This window comes from Cebus imitator, unplaced genomic scaffold, assembly GCF_001604975.1.
Source record: "Cebus imitator isolate Cc_AM_T3 unplaced genomic scaffold, Cebus_imitator-1.0 Scaffold625, whole genome shotgun sequence".
Lineage (NCBI taxonomy): Eukaryota > Metazoa > Chordata > Mammalia > Primates > Cebidae > Cebus > Cebus imitator.
In genome coordinates this window covers 641517-654844 of record NW_016107940.1, presented here as the reverse complement: position 1 = coordinate 654844, position 13328 = coordinate 641517, and the positions used below count along the sequence as shown (strand labels likewise).

The 13328-nt window shown below is 51.2% G+C and overlaps 1 protein-coding gene across 2 annotated transcripts in view; it reads left to right on the top strand.

The window, feature by feature from the left end:
• The first annotated feature begins 3089 nt into the window (after positions 1–3089).
• RASGEF1C (RasGEF domain family member 1C) overlaps positions 3090–13328 on the top strand; it is a 100084-nt gene continuing 89845 nt past the window's right edge. The window contains exon 1 of one of the 2 annotated variants that reach the window (XM_017517299.1): positions 3090–3208. The gene's annotated coding sequence lies outside the window, so the exon portion shown is untranslated. The remainder of the gene's footprint in view (positions 3209–13328) is intronic. The other variant, XM_037734479.1, reaches the window with a different exon arrangement.

The window sequence follows — 13328 nt, the reverse complement described above, 5'->3', positions numbered from 1 at the left end:
ATTTCTCACACATTCTCCTCATCTCCCATCATCCAGTCCTTTGGCTTCTCCCCCAGAACAGCCCTTAGGTCTGCCAGTTCCCTGCCCCCGGCCTGGGTCTGTACTCATCAGCTCTCCCCTGCCCACCACCTCCTCAGGGGCCTGCTGCCTGTCCCTCATGGCCACACCTAGTGATCAAGGACTCCAGCCCCACTAACCCAGTGCTGAGCTGGTGGGACACATTTGAGTCTCCCAGAGTCATACGTGTGCAGGATGTACCATCCAGGCCAGGGGCAGCTACTCAGGGGCTGAAGGTGCTGGGAAAGGCCTCATGGGCATCAAGACCCCCACAACTGGGGACAGTACCACCCCCTCCTGCTGGGGATGCTGCTGGGAGAGCTGCGGTCACACCTGCCCCTGGAGGACAGGATCCAGCTCCTCATCCTCCTGGACACCCTGCCTGGCCCTGTTCCCTTCCACCTTGTCTCCAGCCGCTCTCCAGCCTCTTTTTTCCAAAAAAGATGCAAAGTCCATGCCAGCCACAGGGCCTTGCCCCTGCTGTCCCCTCTGCCCAGAGTGCTCTTCCCAGACCCTATGTGGCCAGTTCCTCACCCCATGTGCCTGGAGAGGCCTTTCCTGAGCCCTCCCTTCTAAAGCAGCCTCGCTGCACTCAACCACCTCCCCCATATGGGCTCCTTCATGGCACCCAGCGCTCTCTGAAATGACTGCTTTTACTCTTTCGTTTGTATGGTTAGTTTTCAGCCTCCCTTCTCTAAACTGTGAGTTCCAGGGGGCAAGAACTCCATGTCGGGCTCTCTGTTATATTCCCAGCACCCAGCATAGTGCCCAGCATACATAGGCCCTGGGTAAGTGTCCACCCAAGAGTTGTCTCAGGACAGTGGTGGGGTGAGGGGAGGCAGAGCTGACAGCCCTGGGGATGGCTCACCCTCTGTCCCAATGCCCGCACTCATGGATTAGCCCCGGGGCACATTCTGGAGTGAGAAGTTGGGTGGGCAGGGCAGGGGCTGGAGAGGTGAGGGGCCTTGGTAGAGGGTGCTCCTCAGTAGACTATGAGGGGGTGGGGCCAAATGCCTCCCAGGTCCCAGCCACAGCACCTGCAGCCGGGGTCGCACAAAGCTGGGGATGGCTCAGGGCTGAACTCCATGCTGGTCTTGAGGCTCAGAGAGCTTCCCAGTGGTGGCCATGATGGCAGCTCATGCTCTTCCTCAGCACAGGCCCAACCTCTCTGCAGCGGCGGGCCTGGCAGGGAGAGGATGAAGGAGACCTTAGGGCACACGGCCTTCTCCCCTGTCCCAGTGCCACCCTCACCCCTGTGGGACACTGAGCTGTGACCAGGAGCTAGTCCACACCCATGTTCCAGGTGCTCTGGCCTCATCCAAGCATCCCCCACCCTGCTCCCAGCAGGGCAATCATGCCTCAGTGGCCCAGCCACTTGCTAGAGAAAGGACTTTATCAGGGGACTGGCCTCTCCCCACTGAGCTGCACTTGATTAGAAGGGTCTCTCAGTGCTGCCCAGAACCCAGAATGACACAGCTGAGTGGGTCAGCTCTTCTGAGGTCCCTCTTGCAGCCTCTCCTCCTAGACCCCGAGCTGCCTCCCAGGGACACACTGGGACTAGACCCTAGGCTTGGGTGCACAGAGTGATAATCAGAGAAGAAGCAGAGAGTAGCCTAGTGCCTGCACCCTGAGGGCCTCTGTCTATCTGCTGGGAGGACACCCCTCTCCCCCAACCAAGTGTGGCCGCCTCTGTTCCCCCTCCCCTTTCCAATACCTGACCCTTGGTCTCAGTCATCACCCTCCCTAGGGACAGCCTCTGGCCCTGGCCTTGGCCCAAGCCCTGCTACCTTCCCGCTCAGCCTACCTGGCCCACATTGATTCTAATCAATGTATGCCCTAGGCAGATGCCCACTCTCTCCAGGCCTTAGTTTCCCTAACTGTTCAAGAAATGGGCTAGACTCTTGTTTTTAACCTGTCCATTGTTCCAGAAACAGCCTTTATTGAAATAAATATCGCCTTGCTCCATCCTCAAAGCTGACACGGGGCTCACTCTGCCCCCAGCTCTAGTGAGACAACACTCAGCCTGTTATCCTTGCTCCCTAGGTCTGCGGAAATGGCCTGAGCTTGGCTCCTCAGAGCCTGTGTGTGGCAGCCCTTGTGCCCTCTCTGCAGTGTCAACCCAGGGCCATTCTGCCACAGAAAGACTGGGAGATAGGTGAGGCGGGTTTCTATGCACATAGGTTAAGCACCTGGATCTAGATATTCCTGAAAGCAGTAAACCTTGACTTTTTATGATCCACAAGCCAGTAAGTTCATTTTGCTTAAGCTGGTTGGGTTGAGTTTTGAGCCACATCTCATCAGGTAGGTCCTGACTAAAGCAGAGGACAGGTGTTCCGAGCTCTATGCTGGGACAAACTGGGGAATTTTCACTGTTCAGGTGGACCCAGTTCAAGGAGGCCACTGGATCCTGTTAGGGCACCCTCTCCCTTTCTAAAAGTGAAATCACGCATCGCCATCCTCCCAGCACCCCGGTGTCTTCAGAGTGGCGTCCACCCTCTCTGTGGGCCACGGGAGAACGCCGAGAAGGTGTGTGGGGTGCAGTTTCCCCATTCCCTGATGGATGCCCACCCGGGGATGTCCCACTCGGGGTTCACAGGCAACCTAGAGTTCGGTGGCCTTGGTAGGAGGACAGCCCAGAGGACAGGTCCGGGCCCAGCCTTGAGGACAGAGGGTGAACCGGGTTTCGGAGCGCCAGAGGCTCACCAGGTGAGGGGTCGGCCGGGGCAGCTTGGGCGCAGAGTCGACCAGGGTCCGCGCTCGGGAGGGCAGCGTCTGACAGCCTGGGCGGGCGGTCCTGGCCCTTGGGGCTGGGCCCCAGGGGCAGGTGGGGAGCCGCAGCGGAGGCCTGAACGCAGCGCGGGACACTTGGCCGAGACTCCGGAGCCTGGGCGTGGAGGGCCCTGGTGGGCAGCACAGCCCGCTGGGCTCCCGCAGCTCCACCCAGCTCTCCGCCCGCTCCGCGCTCCCCGAGCGGCCACCAGGGGGCGCCGCACCGCGTTGTTCTGTTGCCGCCGCCCGGCGCTCGTGCGGGCTGTGCCGGGAGCCGGGCGGGTGGCGGCGGCGGCGGGCGGCGCCCTGGGTCCGTGGCGCCGACGCTCGCAGCGGGCGCTGCCCATGGGCCGGGCCCGGGGTTCGGGCGCGCCGGGAGCGGGTGAGTGGTGGCGCGGCCGGGGGACACCTGGCGCTGCGGGCAAGGGCGTGGGCTCGCGGGCGCTGGGGAGGGCTGCAGGCGGCCTCGGGGTGCCGGGCGCGGGGTGCTGGCGAGGTCGCGGCGTGGGTGCGGGGCGGCGGGGACGGCAGGTGTCCAGGACGTTGGCGGGCACGCGTGGGCACAGGTGCGCGCGCGGTGACAGTGCGTGTGGCCGGCCGGCGTGACCGGGGGCCGCGGCGCACGTGAGTGTGCGGTCCGCGCGGCGGGGTCGGCTGGCGGTGGGAGGTTGCGCGCGGCGCGGGAACGTGCGCCGGGGTCAACAGGGGCGGGGTCCCCGCGGCTGCGGGGACTGGCGGCGCAGGGGTGGTGGGGAGGGGACCGGCTAAGGGCACACCCCCCGCCACCTGGCGGGAGACCCGGCTCTGCCGCGCGCCCAAGCCCCTCCACTGGGAGCAAGGAGCAAGCTTCTTTGAGCCACTGGAGTGGCAGGAAAAGCCAGCCTGGCCCAAAGCCTCCACCCGCGCCGGACCTCAGTTTCCCCGTCTATGAAATGGGGACAGCAAGGCACACCTGCCGGTGCAGGTGCAGAAGGGAAAGGACCTTGCGCCTGGGGGAAGAGGGTGCTGTCGCCCTTCAGGATAGGATCGGATTTGAGGAAAGGAGCAATGCTAGTATCAGAGGGCCTGCGGAACGGTGGGGTCTGCTGGGAGCCCTGGGTGTGTCCCTCACGCATTGACAGCGGATGGCATCAAGAGACCAGCTGGTCCACTCTTTGTATTTAGATTGGGAAAGCAATGCTTTAGATTGGGAAAGCAATGAGTGGTGGGGAGCTTAGGGAAGGGTGCTGCCGACGCTGCCCCATGTGTGGGGGTGGGAAACAATGTGGGAAAGACAGACCTGGCAAGTTGGGGTGATGGAGAAGCTCATCTCGGCCCCTACCTCCTGCCTCCCGGGGCTGTGGGGGAGACAGAAGTTCTGCTGAGTCCTGGGAGCCTGAGAAGAGTCCTGGGAAGCTCTGCCTGCCAGGCAGCTGGAGTAACTGAGGCTTAGAGAGGGGTGGGACCATGGAGTGGCAATGCTGGGGTCACACCTCTGGTAGGACTGGCTCCAACGGCCATACTGCAGCCACTGTGCCAGGCGACAGGGAGAGGGGGACTGGGGTTGTCCACTCACCAGCCCAGCGCATTCATTGAGCACCTACTGTGTGCTGCCTGTCCCCATCAGTGCTCACTAGCTGGTGTGTGACAGGGACACCAAACACAGAATCAAAGAAAAGCAAGGACACGGCGGAGAATGCGTGCTGGGAAGAAACGTGCAGTAGGGTGACTGGGACAGAGGGAGACCAGGGTGCATCTGAACCTTCGCCTGGTCAGGGAGGCTGCCCTGAGCTGGGAGCCCTGCCTGTGCTGTGATGGACGAGTAGCCTGGGGGAGCCGCAAGAATGAGGTCCCTGAGGGCAGGAGGGATGGAGCTGGAGCCCAGTCGGTGGGGGGTCTGGATGCCCTGGGCAGGGGTTGGAGGTTGGGAGTTGAAAGGTTGCCCCTGGCAGCAGTGGGAGGGCAGGACTGGCAAGGAGAAGTCCGCAGGCCTCCAGACTGGGGTCCTGTCTGTCACCTGGCCCTCTTCAACCACGGTCTTTGCTCTCCTGCCATGTCCCAGTCAATCTCTGAGGTGATTCCAGCTCTCACTTGTACCTGTACCCAGGTCCAGAATCAGCCATTTCTCCAAGGGGCCTTGGCTCCTTCCGTGGGACCCGAGTTTAGAGATCAGCGATGTGGGTAGGCCTTGTCAGTGGGCCCAGCCAAGGCATCTTTCTTTTTTGGTAAAAATTAGTATTACCATTCCCTTTCTTCTGTGGTGAGAACCTTGTCCACCAAAACATGAATATGTTGAATCATTTAGCCCTACAATGCACCCTGAAATAGTTTCAGAATTACTACATCCAAACCTACTAGGTCAGCCTCGGGATTTCTGCGTGTGCAGGCAGAGGGCTGTGCGATTGTGTTATCAATTGGATCCACTGTTAGCTTCGTGTGTTTCTATTTGCATTCAGTTTTCAACTTTTTTCCTTTAGACTTTAGGATGTAAATTTATTTTTTTGAATATGTAAAACACATGGTTTAAAGGTCAAAACTATTTAAAAGCTATCCTTAGAGGTCTCAATCCCACCCCTGTGTCTTCCTCCTTGTTCCCATACCACTGGTAGCCATTTAAAATATTTTCTGGTTTATCCTTCCTGTGTCTCTTTCTGCAAAACAAGTCTTTTAAGCATTATCACCAAAGTTAGCACATACAGCTCCTTGTTTTTCTTCCATTAAAAATATGTCCTGAAAATAACTTCTTACCAGTTCATGGAGACCTGCCTCATTCTTTTTCACATTCACATAGTATTGTTCTGTGGCTGTACTATTATTGTTTATTCAAATTAAGTTCTGTGGATGCACATTTTGGTTTTTTCCAAGCCTTTTTTTATTTAAAATAATGAAGCGATGGATAACCTTGCACCTATATTATTGTTAATATTTGCAAAGGTGTATATTTAGAACAAATTCCTGGGAGTAGGAGTGAATGTGGATTTATTTTGTCCAGATTCCCTGTCAAGAGGTGGCACCGTTTTGCATTCCTGCCACTAACGTATCACAGTGTCTGTTTCCCTCACAGCTTCGCCGGTCTGAGAGCTGAGAAACAGTATTTCAGTGTATTTTAAATTTATATTTCTATTATTATAAGTGAAATTGGACATCTTCTCACATAGATTTGGAATCATAGTTAGACTTTTCCCAGCCCAATTATAAAGCAATCATCTGTGTTTTCTAATATTTGTTTAGTTTTGTACTTAGTCTGTGGATCCAATTTAATCTTTTTCTAAATGTCTACCACTCTCTCCCAATTTCGTTTATTTAAAAGGTCATCTTTTCTCCAGTGATCTGAAATGCACCTTCATCCTATACTAAACATCTAAGCCCTGGGCCTGTTTCTGGATTTCTAGTCTGTCTCACAGGTCTGTCTATTCCATCTGTTCACACACTGGTGAGAGAGAGAGAGAAAGAGAGAGAGAGAGAGAATATATTTAAAGGCAAGAAGGGCCTGGCGCAGTGGCTCACGCCTGTAATCTCAGCACTTTGGGAAGCTGAGGTGGGCAGATCACTTGAGATCAGGAGTTTGAAACCAGCCTGGCCAACATGGTGAAACCCTGTCTCTCCCCAAAAATATAAAAAGTTAGCCAGGTATGGTGGCGTGCACCTGTAATCCCAGCTACTTGGGAGGCTGAGATATGAGAATCACTTGAACCCAGAAGACGGAGGTTGCAGTGAGCTGAGACTGTGCCACCGCACTCCAGCCTGGGCGACAGAGTGAGACTCCGTCTCAAAATAATAATAATAAAGGCAAAAAGGACTTTATTCAAAACTATTGCAATAGAGGAGAGATTGAGCTCAACTCTCCTTGTGTTTTAATATCTGATGGGTAAGTTCCTTCCACTGCTTTTTACTGCAAGGATTTCCTAGCTATTTCAGCATGTTGCTGGTATTTGGTGGGGAAGGAGATCATATTAAGTTTATATTAGACTTATAAACTTTAGGATAATTGGCATCTTTATGAAGCTGAGTCATCTCATCCAAAACCAAGATATATCTTTCTGTTTGTTCAGCACTACTTCTAGGAGTATTTTGAAGTTTTCCTCATACATGCTTTTCATATTTCTTAAGTTTATTCATGAGTATTTTACCTTGTCTGTTGCTATTATAAATGGTTTTTTCGTCAATTATATCTTTGAATTGGCTACTGTTTTGTATATGTTATTTTATATCTTTCTGTCTCACCTGAATTTTTATTGTTAGTCTTCTTTTTTTTTGAGACAGAGTCTCGTTCTGTCACCCAGGCTGGAGTGCAGTAGCATGATCTTGGCTTACCACCACCTCCACCTCCCAGGTTCAAGTGATTCTTGTGTCTCAGCTTCCCAAGTAGCTCAGAGATTACAGGTGCCAGCCATCACTCTGGGCTAATTTTTGTATTTTTAATATCATTGTATTAGTTATCTATTTCTGTGTAATAAGTTATCATTGACCTAGTGGCTTGAAGCAACATATGCTTATTAGCTCATCATTTCTGTGGATCAGGAGCCTGGGCATGGCTTAGCTGAGTACTGCTGGCGTTGGCTAGGACTAGGTTCTCATGTGGAGACTCAACTAGGGAAGGATTTGCTCATCCATTCATGCGGTTGTTGGTAGCATTTAGTTCTTTGTAGTTATATTTAGAGCTTAAATTTTTGGCTAGATGTTGGCTAGAGGCCAACCTCAACTTCTAGAGGACCCCCAGGTCCTAGGGACCACCCACAGTTCCTTGTCCCGTGGGCTTCTCCAGCATGACTGCTTACTTTATCAAGCAGCAAAGAGTCTCTAGAGAGTCATAACATGACAAAACATAACACAGTGTAATGTAACATATATGATATAATCCCAGCAGTGATATGCCATCATCTTTACCATAGTCTATTGGTTAGAGGAAAGTCAAAGTTCCCACCCAGTCCCAAAAGTCTGAATACCAAGAGGTAGAGATCATGCCTGGCACAATGGTGTTGGATTCTGATTACTAATATTTGTTTTTGCCAAAGTTTTCCCAGTCACCTTTTGACTAGACAAAGCTTAACTTCTGATGATTCCTTAAGAAAGACTTGTGAGCCTGGGTGCAGTGTCTCATGCCTGTAACCCCAGCACTTTTGGAGGCTGAAGTGGGTAGATCACGAGGTCAGAAGTTCAAGACCAGCCTGACCAACCTGGTGAAACCCGGTCTCTACTTAAAATACAAAAATTAGCCAGGCATGGTGGCGTGCACCTGTAATCCCAGCTACTCAGCAGGCTGAGGCAGAGAATCGTTTTAACCCAGGAGGCGGAGGTTGCCGTGAGTTGAGATCATGCCACTGCACTCCAGCCTGGGACAGAGTGAGACTCCATCTAAAAAAAAAAAAAAAAGAAGAAGAAGAAGAAGAAGGATAGATTGGCTGCTTATAAAATCCTTACCTCTTACTTTCTTTCCTTAAATTTTTAAAAATGTTGTTTTGGGTTGTATTGCTTGTATGTTGTTGACAAGATTCCTGATATAAACATGCTTTTCTTTCCTTTGTAAGTGACTTGATTGCTTTTCTGGAGCTCCAAAGGATTTTTTTTCTTTATTTTTAAAGTCTAATCATTTTACTAGGCATTGTCTTGGAATTGATCTCAGGTACATGGGGGACTCTTTGAATATGCAGATTTAAGTCTTCTTTTATTTCTAAAACATTTTCTTAAATTGTAGTGTTAAATGTTAATTATGTACCATTATTTTGCTTTTTTTCTTCAGGGATGCCAGTAACGTGTTTGTGTTAGATCTTTTTTTCATCCATCTTTAGATTGTTTTCTATATGAATTTTACTTTTGTTTTGTGGTTGTTGTCATTCATTTCCTTAATGAACACTATTAAGCTTTTAGTCAAATCTATTCTCCCTGAGAGATGTTCTAATTCAGTCTTCATTTCTGAGATGATTGTCTTTTCCTCATTTTCTTTCATGAGTTCAAGCAACTCTAATTTCACATTTACCTTTTGTATTGGGGTCCACTTCTGTGGAGTTTTTGAATGTATAATTTAGGGATTTTCTTCATGTGTCTGAATTTTTCTTAGCACGTCTTCATCTGTTCAGGCTGCTCTAACAAAATATCAGAAACTGGATGTTTTACAAACAACAGAACTATTTTTCACAGTTCTGGAGGCTGGAGGTACAAGATCAAGGTAGGTGGTGAGGGCCGCTTCCTGGTTCACAGATGACTCCTCTCCTCTGCCATGTCCTCACATGGAGGAAAGGGCAAGGGAGCTCTCTGGAGCCTCTTTTCTGAGGGCATGAATCATTGATGAGGTCTCTCTCCTTGAGACCTAATCACCTTCCAAAGGCCCCCCTTCAAATGCTATCACACTGGGGACTACGTTTCAATGTATAAATTCTGGGGAACATAAACTTCCAGACCATAGCATTAGGTAATTCAAGTTGAGGTGTTGCGTGTCATTTTTCCCCATGTAACTTGGGGGTTCCTTCGAAAGATTAGTGTTGGCTCCTTATACTGGCTTTATATGGATATTATCTGTTAACTTAGAAATGTCTTCGTTTGCCTGTACTGCTAATAGCAGGTGGCTGTAGGCAGGAGCTAGGGGCTTAGAGACCATAGTAGGTTTCTTGGTGTAAGACTGCCCTCTCCTGTTGGAGTAATGAAGTGCACCATTTTCCTTGTCCTTTGGGAGGCAGGAGTGGTTGTGTTTTCTGAATCTACAATTCACTTTTGCTTCTGTAGGTCCCTGAATGTCCGGGCTTGCTACTTACTGTCTGTTACCAGCAAGCCTCCGAAGCCTGCCTCTACTTCTAGGCCACGTGCTTGGCCCATAGAAGCAGGGCCTTTCTGAGACAGCCACCTCTGGGCTTGAATGCTTTCTGTCTCCTTTCAGTTCCCCAGCCGCCAGTGCTCTGACACCCACCCCCAGGCGTGCTCTGTTTCCCCATGTGGAGTGAGACTTTCTTCTTCTTGTTTTTATTTAGAGACAGGGTCTCGCTCTGTCACCCAGGCTGTAGTGCAGTGGAATGATCACAGCTTACTGCAGCCTTCAACTCCTGGGCTCAAGTGATCCTCCCACCTCAGCCTCCAGAGTAGCTGAGACCAGAAGCACCTGCCACCACACCTGGGTAAAGGACTTTCTTTTTTTCTTAGTTCTTGGCCCCAGCACCCCTCTCCTCATTCCCACAGTGCCTCTGCCTAAGCCCTCACCCCACCAATGCCAGCGTGGGCCCTGGAGCCAGTTCTGAAGTTTGGGGTGTGTTTCCTCACCCACACCAGTTAGAGGAGTGTGCGCCCTGTCTCCTACTCATGCTGGAGGCATGGGCATGGGTGGTGTTATTGGCTCTCCTGCTTGGTCCATATTGGCTTTTACCAAGGACAGGATTCGGTTTAGGTGGCCGCCATTATCTCTGGGGACCTAGAGATGTCTGCAACCTTTTTACTTGGAAAAGCTTCATAAAGAATGGTGTACTTTTCATCTATTAAGTAAATCCATCAATTTTTAACAATTTGGAACATTTACTCATTACATTTGTTAAGCCATTCAAGAATAAGCTATAGGAATCAAGACATCAGCATCACCTTAGAACAAGGAAATTCTACAAAACTGCAATTTGAATGCATGCTCAAGAAATTTAACATGAGCAAGGTGAGGTCACTGATACCTGTAGTCCCAGTGCTTTGGGAGGCTGAGGTAGGAGGATTGCTTGAGGTCAGGAGTTCAAGGCTACAGAACGAGATCCCATCTCAGAAGGAAGGAAAGAAGGGCGCGAGGGAGGAAGGGAAGGCAGGGAAGGGAAGAGGAATGGAAGAAGGGAGGGAGGGAAAAAAGCAAGAGAAATTTAATGTTAACGTGAGAATATACAGACCATCCTTATTCCGCTTTCCTTGGTTGCCCCATTATTGTTGTTTCTGGCCTTATTTTAAAATCCAGGATCTGGTCAGTGATGAAGGCTTATATGTTTGCTTATATATCTTTTAGATCCTTTTAATATACAACAGTACTTCCACATGTTTTTTTGTCTTTCCTGTGGAAAGCTCTACATCCATTTTCTCCCACAGTCTGGATTTGTCAGATTCTTTACTAAAAGCTCAATGCAGGCTAAGCGTTTTGAGTCGGAATTGTTTTAAAATTGCAGAGTGTGATGCTTCTCTAGGAGAAAAGCACTCCCTGCCACCTCTCCCACCCTGCCCGCTCCTGGGGGTTGCATGACTGCCAGCAGGGGGGTGGCAGGTGGAGGTCGGGGAGGAGAGGTGTGGTCCCTTTGGCTGAGACCTCAAGGGGCCTGAGCAGGCTTTGCCAGGATGTGCCGTGGTACCGTTGGGCTCCTGCCTCAGTTTCCCTTTCACCCTCTGGGTATCCTTCCTGGGGGCTTTCTCCTCCTCCTTCACTCGTCCAGCCTCTGGGTCTGGACCTGTGGGCCCAGCTCTGCCTCCCTGGATTTCTTTTCTTGGCAAAGGTCCTCACCATCCCCATTTCATTCAGGGCCCCCGAAAGCATCCCAGAAGCAGCAGAAGTTACCCAGATCATGGAGGCCTAGGTTTGAACCCAGCTGGTATGGTCTGAGTGTGTCCCCCACAAATTTATATGTTGAAATGTAATTGTTGAATAGTATACGTTGAAATGTAATTGCCAGTGTGATCACATTGAGAGGTGGAGCCTTTGATGGGGAGTACCTTCAAAAATGGAATTAGTGCCCCTATAAAAGAAAGAGGTATGAGGGAGCTGTTTGTCCTTCCCCCATGTGAAGACGCAGTAATGAGGCACCCTCTGTAGAGCAGAGAGCAGCTTGATCTTGGACTTCTCAGCCTCTAGAACTGTGAGACATAAATTTCTATTACTTATAAATTACCCAGCCTCAGGTATTTTGTTATAGCAGCAGGAACAGACTAAGACACACTCCTTCCTCTCTGGGAGATTCTTACACTCCTAGGATTGCCCTGGGCCTCAGACACCGGATGGGGCTCTTAAAGCCAGAGCTGGACAAGGCAGGCATCCACTATGCCTTCACTTTCTTCCCTTCTTGGGGACCCGACATGTGTCTCTCGCTTTCAGAAATGATAGCAGGGTCCTGGTCCTCTTCTGCTGGGCAGCGCTGTCTGTGGCTGGGGCCTGCAGGGGGCGCACTCTTGTCCCGCCAGTTTCCTTAGGGCCTTACTGCCCAGGGTCCTGCCACCAAGGGTGCCCCAAACTGCCAAGCCCGATACGCCTGGCCAGGAAGAGTCCTACAGACTAATCTGTGAAAGGCTGATGAATTTGAGGGGTCACCTCGGTTTATTAATTTTGAATAAGCACCGTCATTGCCAGTCAAGGCCTTCTGGTCCCACACCAGCATCCTAATTGGTGAATTTCTGCTTTATGTGCAGTGGATGTCGCTAAGGGTAGGGCCAAGTGCAGACTCTTGGAATCGGCTAATTAGTGCCCCTGCAGAGGAGGAAATATTTACCTGGTTCATTTGGTCAGGAAATTGTTTAGTTGTTTGTTTTAAAATCCAGGCAGTGTTCAAAAGTGCCAATCTGGCTAAATAATAAATGTTAAAATGACCACTGTTCTTCGTGATGGTTTAAACACCCGCATAGTGCCATTGGCTGAGTGCCTGTGGCCTCCGGTAATTCCCGCAGCAGCTGCCATTGATCTACAGATGGGGAGACTGAGGCTCAGGGATACAAGGAGACATCCAGGGCCATGCAGCCAGCGTGGGCCTTGAGCTCAGCCTGCTGTCTGGGGTTTATGCTGTTGACAGTCTGGGCTATTTTTGAGCATGTGGCCTGCTCTCACTGTCTGTCTTTGTGGGCCTCTCTCTGCTCTGCTTGCCTCCCATCTGTCCATCACGTGGACCACCCAACAGACACAGGCTGAGCAGCCACTGGTTTCAGGCCTGAGCTGGGCTCAGCCAGGAGTGCCTCTCTGTTAACCCCAAGCCTTTTGAGGCCACCACTGCCCTCAAGGTGAATCACTTGAGGTCGGGAGTTCAAGACCAGCCTGGCTAATGCGAAATCCTGTCTCTACCAAAAAGATAAAAAATTAGCCAGGTGTGGTGGCAGGTGACTATAATCCCAGCTAACTCAGGAGGATTTAGCTGGATCCTGCCATTGCTTCCCTTTGCTGTCCTAGGGTTAGAGCTCCCCTCTGTCCCAGCCATTGCTGAGTGATTCACAGGTGTGTGGCTGCTGGATGAGGGAGGCAAGGCAGAGAGCTCCCAGGTGCCTGACGCACCCCTGCTTCCCGACGCAGTCCCCAGATGGGACTCTCTGGGGATTGTGCTACAGAGGGACCAGGGAGACTCATCAGAGGCAGGCTGGCCAGCAGTGAGCACAGTCCTGCCCTGTGGTGAGGTCTGAGGGAGCCTCACAATGCCAGCCTTGGGCAGCACACCCAGCTCCACATTTTGGGGTGGAGTCAGGTCCTGGGAACTCTCAGACTCTTTGGGTACTGTTGCCCTGGTGTTACTCAGAAATGCTGCAGCTAGATGTTGCTTTGAAATACAGAATTTTTATTGAGTGTTTCCTATCAAGCACGGTGTGCCAATCTCTTTTTAAATGGA